Source organism: Vespa mandarinia, chromosome 3, assembly GCF_050613455.1.
Source record: "Vespa mandarinia isolate Hongniang chromosome 3, ASM5061345v1, whole genome shotgun sequence".
NCBI lineage: Eukaryota > Metazoa > Arthropoda > Insecta > Hymenoptera > Vespidae > Vespa > Vespa mandarinia.
The window spans coordinates 11,817,387-11,827,500 of NC_140812.1; the positions used below are offsets into that span (position 1 = coordinate 11,817,387).

Genomic DNA, 10,114 nt, shown 5'->3' on the forward strand with positions numbered 1-10,114 from the left:
GTGGAGGAGGAGGAGGAGGAGGAGGAGGAAGAGGAGGAAGAAAAAGAAGAGGAGGAAGAGGAGATAATCTACCGATCGGACGATCGGTCGGCGGCGACGGTCGTCGTCGTCGTCGTCGTCGTCGTCGTTGTTGTCGGGCCGCCGATGGCAGTGTACTAGTAAAAGTAATAGCAATAATAATAGTATTACTAGTAGTAGTACTAACAGTAGCAGCAGCAGCAGCAGCAGCAGCAATAGCAATAATAGTAATAGTAGTAATAGTAGATGATACTGATGGCAGCAGCAGCAATAGGAGTAGTAGTGGTGCTACTAGTAGTAATAGTAGTAGTAGTAGTGATCTTCCTAGTGCTCCTCGTGCTGATGCTCCTAGTGATGGTGCTCTAGTGGTTGTGAGCAGACCGTCGTTGTTGCCGCTGCTGCTGTTCTTCGGCCGTCGGTGCGTATTTATGCCAGGCATGGAGCGCCGGACTCAGTGCGCCCGTTTCAAATCGTTACGAGCCGTTACCGCAGACTCCACGTCGAAGTAACACAAGGAAAAGAAGAAGAAGGAAAGAGCGAGAGCGAGAGAGAGTGAGTGAAAGAAAGAGAGAGAGAGAGAGAGAGAGAGAGAGAGAGAGAGAGAGAGAGAAAGAAGGTGAGTCCGCCACAGAGAAAGAGATCGAATCGGTCGACGACTCCTCCCCTCTCCACCTTCTGTCCCTTCCGTCCACCGTACCTGCCCCCTCTCCTCTCCTCTCTATGTCCTCCCTCCCGTGAGAGAGAGAGAGAGAGAGAGAGTGAGAGGTCTTGACCCACTTGCGTCTATCTCCTGCGGAGCTGTCATCCCTCTCGCGTTTTCGCGCCTATTTCGCGCGATCGAATAAAGGAGAAAATGAGAGAAATAATGTTTCTCTACGACGATCTATGGTAAACTAAAACGATGACGATCGACAACGACGACGACGACGACGACTAACTCTCTTTCTCTGTCACGTTAACAGAGGACAGAGAGAGGTGAGCGTAGGGAGGTAGAAGCAAGCTGGAACGAGTTTGAAAACTAGCAATGCCGGTCCGACGGACATCTGCGATTCCTAAAGTGCGTCCTTTCCAAACAGGGAATGTTAAATAGCCTTCGCGCTTGATCGACTAACGGAGCCTTCTCGAATGATCTTTCTTGACCCAACTCCTCTCTCTTTCTCTCTCTCTCTCTCTCTCTCTCTGCATGTAACTCTTTCTCTATCTTTCTGATCGTAGAAAGGGTCATCGATCTTTCGAAATCGTTTCTCGTCCACGCCTCTCGTTTCAAGGACGTTCGTCTATCTATCCATCTCTGTCTCTCTCTCTCTCTCTCTCTCTCTCTCTCTCTCTCTTTCTCTCTCTCTTTCTATCTTCCGAGAAGGCTGATGCCTCGGATCGAGTTATGCTTACGTTATATTACATTCCGTTGTTATTACAGGGAAACTTTCAACGAAGAGAAATAGAGATAGAGATATAGATAGATGAATGAGACGTACGTTACGAGCTATTTCGTTTACAAATACAACTAACTAGTTGTATGTACATATCAATTACGTTTAGTCGTTAACGCATTCTCGCAATAGATCAATTTGTCTTGTCTCTTGCGTTTTTTTCTATCTTTCTTTTCTCTCTCTCTCTCTTTTTCTCACACACACTCTTTTCCTCTTCTTTTTTTCTTTCTCTCTTTTTCACAATTATTTTCTATAAGTATAAAGAGAAATTCATTAATAATAAATAATATAATTCCTATAATTCTATATTCTATTATAGTGTATATTCGTTTCGTATATTTTTGGAACGAACGAAATGGAAAAAAAAAGAAAAAAAAATGAACTGTCGATAGAATCCCGAAGTATCATTCGTAAATAAATTTAAAATACTTATTTTTGATTACTTATGTACATTCCAAAGTTCTCGCGCGCGTTTCGATTGTAAATCAAAATGGCGGGCCCACCGGCGGCGTAGTAATGTAAAGTAATAGTATTGATATATTAGTAGATCCGCTTGTCGTGTCGCGTTGGTCGTCCTCGTCGTCGTTGTCGTCGTCGTCCTCGTCGTCGTCGTCGTACAAATCGATGAAGTTTCGGAAATTATACCGGAAATTTAATACGCCGTCGAAAGAGGTTTGTTTATCTCTCATCCGCGTTTACCCCGATTACGTAAGCGAAACGACCACCGGTATACATACCTACATACGGTACCTATTTCTACCTATATATATATATATATATACTTACATATATACGATGTACATAACACACATATGTACGTATGTATATAATGTTTTATATAGATCAGTCTTCTTTCTTTGTCTCGTATACTTGTGTGGTGTACATAATACATATATATATATATATGTGTGTGTGTGTTATGTATGTATGTGATGTGTATACGCGTGTACGCGTTTGTACCATTCGACTCGCATATTCACCAGAAAAAAAAAAGAAGAAGAAGAAGAAGAAGAAGTAGAGAGAAGAAAAGTATTCTCAGAAGATATAGAAGCGCTCGTTTGAAAAGCCTTTTCGGCCGTTCTTTGGATCGTTGCTTCGACGATCTCTCGGGGTGATTGTACTCGTAAAAAAGGTATTTCTGGTATCCTTTCTTAAGGACCGACAAAGAAGGGAGAGAATGAGAGAGAAAGAGAGAATTCAGAGCTCGTTTCTCTCAGAGGAATCTTCTTCCTCAATCGCCTTTTCCGAGTATCGCGATATGCCGTTCGATTGAATGTTTAGAAACGTTTCTCTTAACGAGGTATATACTCTCATAATGAGAACGTTTTCATAGTCTAACAAACGATACCTTTTAATATGAAGTATATATATATATATATATGTATATATATATATGGTATGTATGTATATATTTATTTATTTACGTATTCATTTACGTATTTACGTCTTACACGTATCGATAAATCTGAAGGACTTGAGAGAGTGAGAAAGAGAGAGTGTGTGAGAAAGAGAAACGATTTTCTTTCTATTCTTTAACGACACAACAAATCCTAACTCGTTATACTCGTATCCGATTGGCTAAGAACACTTTCCCGTGTTAATATGTATCTCGTATTTTATTGGTGATACATCTGTCTTCGAATAGGTATTTTACTTATGATCCGTAATAATGAAACGAACGCATCTCGGATTGATTTAACAAGCATAACGAAGCGTTTTTAACTCCGATCATATCCGATAGATGACACTTTTTCATCGATTACCTTTCGATCGGTTTTTTTCTTTTCTTTTGTTTTCTTTCGTTTTTTCTCTACAATATGGCGTATGTTGTTAAAGAAAAAAAAAAAAAAAGCATCTTATTTCGTCTCGAATAATAACGTCGTGGAGATGTCTTTTATCTTTTTTCTTTTCTTTTTTTTTCCTTTTATAACGAGAGTTTTTAAAGTTACGCAAGCCAACATTTTTCTAATCTTTCAACGTGAAAATATTATCGTCCTTGGGATGTGAAAGAAAATGTGACGTTTCATTAGTTAAAATTGATAGATACGTACATATGTAGATAGATAAAGGGTCTTAAAAGACCATCACTATCTATCCTTCAGCACTGAACACTCAGTATAATTTCAAACGCTTCGAAGTATACTCGAGGAAACTCATCGTTTAGTCGAACGTAAGTTCAATCAAGTATTTATATATATATATATATCTTAAATAGATTCGAACGAAATTATTTATCAATTTTTGCGAACAGAGTCAGATTAAAAGATCCCTTTGTTAATTGTTAAATCGAGTGTACATAGTAATTGCGTATTCGTTAATCGTTTTAATATAATATAAAAGTATAATTAAAATATATAATTAAAATATTTAATACAAAAATTTAATATAATGTAAAAAACAGGGTTATAATATAAAGGTCAGTTACATCGAATTGAACAATGCTAATTTAATACGAATACAAGTTTGAGATGACAAAGGTTATTACGTGATATTGAAGATTAATTGCTATTCTTTTCTTTCTTTCTTTTTTTTTTTTTTCGAAGGACCAGGTTACTTCTTTTTTTTTTTTGATCATGAAACTATAAGCCTTAAAATCGTCTAAATGAACCTTTTGGTATACTCTGTATATGCGATGAAAAATTCATTTTTGTCGCTTTTATGGAATCTGCCATTTAAAATTAGACATGAAAATACGTCATTAAAAGTTTCAGTAAAAAAAAAAAAAAAGAAAAGGAATTCGATAGATCTAAAAAGGTAAAAAAAGAGAAAAAAAAATTAAAGAAAGAAGGTTCACTTTGGTGCATCACCCCTATGCCTAACCTCTCCCACTCCCCTCCCACCGAACCAACCGTCTGCTACCTTTTACACGTTTAATAAACGACGATAAGGGCAAACGACCGATCGGCAGATGCTCGTTACGTATTTTTCTCTCTCTCTCTCTCTCTCTCTCTCTCTTTCTCTCTCTTCTTTCTTTCTTTCTTTCTTTTTCTTTCCTTGTCCTTTTTATTGTTAGTATTTGCCTTGCGTCTTCGTTTTCTACGAAGAGCCACGTTTTCTTCGATCCCCACAAGAAGTTACGAACATCGAAATGTCTTCGACGTGCCGATGCATTCTAGTCTACGTTTTATAAACTCCTTACCGTTCACAACGATACCCAACTTTATATTCATTCGTTTCACTACATTTATTCCTATCAGATAATATTTTTCTTTCTTTCTTTTTTCTTTCCTTCTTTTTTTTTTTTTTTTTTTTTTTTTTTTGAAAATAACTTCTTTTTCCTTTTTCTTTACTTTTCATTTTTTTTCCTTTTTTCTTTTCTCTCTCTCTCTCTCTCTTTTCCTCTTTTCGCATTACAATTTTTCTTTCATCGGTTTACGTTTCATAAACAACTCTTATCGTTCGCAGCGATTATTTATATTTCTTATTCATTCGTCTCCCTACATTTTTTTTTTTTTTTTTTTTTTTTTTAATCAAATAATATTTTTGTTCTAAAGCAACTTCTCTCTTTTTTCTTTTTCTTTTTTTTTTTTTTTGTCCATTTGTTCATTTTCTTATCACAATTTTTCTCTATCATTATTTTACGCTTCATAATGATTTTTATCGTTCACGGTGATTCTTAATTTTTTACTCATTACTGTCTCTATACGTTTTTCCTAGCAGAAAATATTTTTTTTCAATTGAAAACAGCTTTTTTTACTTTTCCTCTTCTCTTTTTTCTTTTTTCTTTTTTTTTTTTTCTTATCATTATTTTTCTTTCGTCATTTTACGTTATATAAAATTTTTACCTCCATTAGATTTTAGAATTTCTATTAGACAATATTTTCCATTTGAAAAATAACATTTGTTTATCTCTTGTCACAGTATCGTTTTTTTTCTCTTTTCCATTATTTTTACATTTTGCAAAATTCTTATCGTTCTCGACTTTACATTCACTCAGTCAGTCCTTACATGACATATTTTGCATTGGACAATATTTTACATTTGAAAACAATATTTTCTTTCTTTTTTTTTTCTTGTCATCTTTTTTTTTTTTTTTTTATTATCTTTCATTATTTGACATTTAATAAAATTCACTCATGACATTTCTGAATTCTATATTCATACATTTGCTCTGTGCATATTTCTTATCAGATAGTATTTTTCATTTAAAATAAAATAAAATAAAATAAAATAAAATAGAGATAAAAAAGAAAGAAAAGAAACATTTTCAAAGCGTTGTACTCAATCTTTACATACATAGATATTTTCCATTGGATAATATTTTTCATTTAAGAAAGATTTCCTTACAATTAATTTTCTTTTATCTCTTTCTCTCTCTCTCTCTCCCTCTCTCTCTCTCTCTCTCTTCTTTTTCTCCATTGTTTAGATTCAACCGTAAGAATGAGTTTTGAAAGCTCAAAAGAGTAAAAAGTTTCTAGGTGTATTACGTAAGCCTTGATATATTTATCGCAGCTCCGTTCTTCCTTTTTAACCTCGCATTTAATAGACGACGATAAGACACAGACGAGTAGGTAGGTACGTGCGTTAGAAATACTTATTTACGTTGAACGTTAATAATATTACTCGTTTCCCCTTTTCCTCGAAGGAACACGTGCAGACATTGTCTCGTTACGCTATTTATCGGTCTTTATTACCAATTTTTTTTTATCGTTTCCCTCGTGAGTAAGTAAGTAAGTGAATATTTGAATAACCGAGTGGAATGAGTAAGCGAGTAAATAAGAAACACGAGCACACATTTTTGGACTCTCGTGACATCGATGCATTTTTTTTTATTTTTATGACCTAACGATAATATTCTCTCTCGCTCTCTTCCTCTACACTTTTATTTTTTAGTTCTCCCTAAAAAAAATTTTTTCTTTTTTTTTATTTATAACTTTCAAAAATCGCAAAGAAGGTCATAGACATATCTGGCGTGAACTAAAAAAAACGGGATAAGCATATCCACTTTTACCCTTTCCCCGTTATCCCTTAAAGACAAGCAAATTGCATCTTTATCCTCTTCTTCTCTTCCCTATCTTACTTTATGCTTATTGTGCATATCTCTTTGTCTTTTCGTTTGTTTTGTTTTTCATTTTATTTTATTTTGTTTTTTCAATTTTCTTCTCTTTTTTGTTTTCGCTAATTCACGGATTTGAAAAATCGTACGAAAGAAGAAAAAAAATTATTTCAAGAATAGACGCAAGTAATTAAATATGTACTTTATCTGCATCGATCGCGACGATATATATACGGAACTATAGTCGATCAAATTGAAGATAAATTTTAGGGGAAACATGTGTATAGATTTTTTTTTGTCCCAATTCGAAGAGATTAGAAATAAGAAAAAGTAGAATGATAATGGTGGGGGTTGTAAAAGATGAGTCATGTCCAAAGGAACAAGGGCTTCGATGCACAACTGATTGACCATCATTGCCGTTGTCCTCCTCCTCCTCCTCCTCCTCCTCCTCTTTCTCCGTCTCTTTCTCTTCCTCTTTTTCTTCTTCCTTTTCCTCCATCTTCTCCTCTTGGTACTCCTCGTCATCTTGGTCAACGTCGTGTACAACGTAAAAAAGTGGAATTAGGTACGGCCCGAAACTCGATCTCTCTCCTTTCGTCCAAACAAAGGAATCCGAGAGTGCAACGCGATACTCACGTTTACTCGTGGTGTATATACACTTCGTCGTCGTAATCGTGTAGTCGTCGTCGTCGTCGTCGTCGTCGTCGTCGTCGTCATCATCGTCGTCGTATCGTGCTGTGATTTTGGCTCTCTTTTAACGGTAAATACTTGAGGAGGATGGGTCATAAGTTACTAGAGATTTCTTTCTTGTCTTTTATATATATATATATATATATATATATCCTTATATATATGTATATATATAAGGATAACTTTATAGCTTGGGAAATGAAAGAGGGGGAAAAAAAAGAAATCAACCCAAAAACCTCTCAAAAAGAAGTAATTGATTTTTAATTACTTTTAATTATACTTGGGAACTTTTGGATCACTCAGTAGTATGTGTATATATATATATATATATATGATATAAAAGAGTGAGATAGAGAGAGAGAGGGATCATTCGACGATTTATTCGATTTTGTATTACCATTAACAATCTTTCGCTAATTATATTTTTTTAATTATTATTATTATTATTATTATTATTATTATCATTTTTTTTTGTTTTTCATAAAGCTTGTATTTTTACAATGAGGAAAAAAATGAAAAAAAAGAGAGAAAGAAGTTATCCTGAAATCTCTCGAGAAGGAGTAATTGATTTTTAATTACTATTAATTACGCTTATATTTGAATCAAAGTAGTATCTATATCTATGACATAAAAAAAGAAAGGAAGAGAGAGATCGATGATTTATTCAATTTTGTACTACTATTAATAATCCTTCGTTAATGATTTTTTTCATTACATTAATTCCCTTCTCTAAGGAACTCATTAACGATCATTTTAATTCTTATTCCCCCCACCTAATCTTTTCGTTATCGCAAAACCATTAACCTAACTCGTCGTTTTCAACAGTCGGCAAAGTTTCGGAAGGTTTTCTCGTGAGTCACTTAGTTCTTCCTCGATCATTTGCTTGGAAGGAAGAAAGGAAAGTTAAGTTCGAAACATTAGACATCGTCCTCGATTTTCGTAAGACGATAAGTCCTCCTCCCGTTGTCTTGGCAGTGACAAATCGGTGATGCAAGAAGAGTAATAATGTCTGAGAATGTATAATGTGTGTACGAAAATAACGACGAGAGAGTGAAGAATAACTATACTTGTTATTACATTAGTATAGTTCTTTCTTTTTTCTTTTTTTTTTTTTTTTTTTTTTTATTGATAATAAGAAAGAAAGAAAGAGAGAGAGAGAGAGATAGTCGAATGATTTTTTTCATTTTCAATAGAAGATTTAAATAATCCCTGACCTGTCGTTTCTCTCTCTCTCTTTTTTTTTTTTTTTTTTTTTTTTCATGAGGCTTCAACTTCGAAAACGAGCTGTCAGAAAGTTTTAAACTCGTTTCGGGCCTCCTCCTCTCTCGTTTTCTCTTGCCTACTTCCCCTCCGTACCCTCCGAGCCCTCTTTTTTCCTCCGCCTACCCCTCTCTGTTACTCTGCAAACCGTTGTATCGTCGTTCCCCCTTGTTTCCTTGGTCGTAAACTTTCAAGGCTTCGAGATGGCGCGTTTTCAGGCGAGAACATCCCTCTGGTAGGTGATGCTCGTCAAACGATATCTCTTAAAACAAGCGCCCTTTACGAGATTCGCCATTTGACGGGCGTTCCTTCCTTAAATCGAAGCGACCTCGTCTCTTCCTCTTCTTCCTTTTCTTCTTTTTATTATTATTATTCTTTTTTTTTTCTCTCTTGATAAAATCTGCCCTCTCGAAGTAAAGGTAGGAAGGTATAGAGAAATAGAGAGAGAGAGAGAGAGAGAGAGAGAGAGAGAGAGAGAGAGAGAGAGAGAGAGGGAAGTACAAATTAATTTGAGAATCTTCCACTTTACGCTCGACGATGGCCGACCAGAAACTGGCTAGTAAAGATTGTAAAATATAAAAGAAAAAAAAAAAGCAAATGGTCGCGATCGATCTAAGTAAAGTACGTATTTAATTATTTGCGTCTATCCTTGAAACGTTTTTGTTTTTCCTTCTTTCGTACGATCATTTGAAATTTGCGAATTAGAGAGAAAAAAGAATTAGAAGAAAAAGGAAAGAACAACGGAAGTAGAAAATTTGACGTACGATCGATGGAACAGATTTGTATCTGTCATCGATGACGACAACGAGGAGGAAGTGAAGGAGGACGAGGAGGATGTATGTGTGTGTGTATGTGGGGAAGGGGGAGGGATAGAGGCGGCGGAGGAGGAAGACGAGTTTTCTCGCGGAAAAGGAAAGACCAAACGCGGAAAAGCGTCCGTATGTTACGCGAGGAATTATAAAGAGCGTATCTTGCATTGTTGATTATAGTCGAACAGTAGTAAGTACTTACTAGTCCATGTTGAAAGAAGAGATGCCCGAGTGGCACGGAAGATGCTATTTATGCACCGGAAATGACGATAGCGTGGTTTGTCGTCAACGTGACACGTGCGAACTTGCAATTCTATCCCACAGTACAGTTTCTATTACGTATCTCCTTTAATTTGTTTTATTTTATTTTATTTATATATAGATAGGATAATAGATAGGATTATTACTTTGAAATGAATAAGGAGGAATGATTTTTTTTCTTTCTCTCTCTCTCTCTCTCTCTCTCTCTCTCTCTCTCTTTCTCTCACTCTCTCTCTCTCTCTCTCTGTCTGTCTTCTTCACTTCCTGTGACTCGTTCGCTGTATTATCGGGCAAAGGACAGTTCCATATTCCTCGACGTTTCCGACGTAAGGCCTCCGTGCATACCCTTTCTATCCGTAATTAGCATTCACGATACATTCCCGTCACGTATCCGCAGGATAGTTTCTTCGCACGCGACTTTGAGACCAAGCTTCGACAGAGGAAGACAACGGACGACAGACGAAGACGATAGAAGACGACGGACGACAGAGGAGAAAGGAAAAGGAAGGACGAAGGTGGAGCCGAAGAAAAAGGATTTTCTTTTCTTTTATTTTATCTTATTCTTTCTTTTTTTTTTTTCTTCTTCTCCTTTCTTTCTTCCGCCCTCCCCCTCTTTCTTCTCTTTTTTGCCGTTATGGGGTCGCAGTTTG

General features: G+C 35.8%; 1 protein-coding gene across 10 annotated transcripts in view; it reads left to right on the plus strand.

Moving 5' to 3' along the window:
- Positions 1-9: 9 nt before the first annotated feature.
- LOC118445045 (uncharacterized protein CG43867) overlaps positions 10-10,114 on the plus strand; it is a 111,168-nt gene continuing 101,063 nt past the window's right edge. For 7 of the 10 annotated variants that reach the window (XM_035873939.2, XM_035873943.2, XM_035873946.2 and 4 more), the window contains exon 1: positions 10-164. The gene's annotated coding sequence lies outside the window, so the exon portion shown is untranslated. Of the gene's footprint in view, positions 165-197; positions 571-2,907; positions 3,619-10,114 lie in introns of those variants that run through there. The other 3 variants (XM_035873940.2, XM_085655849.1, XM_035873941.2) reach the window with 3 other exon arrangements.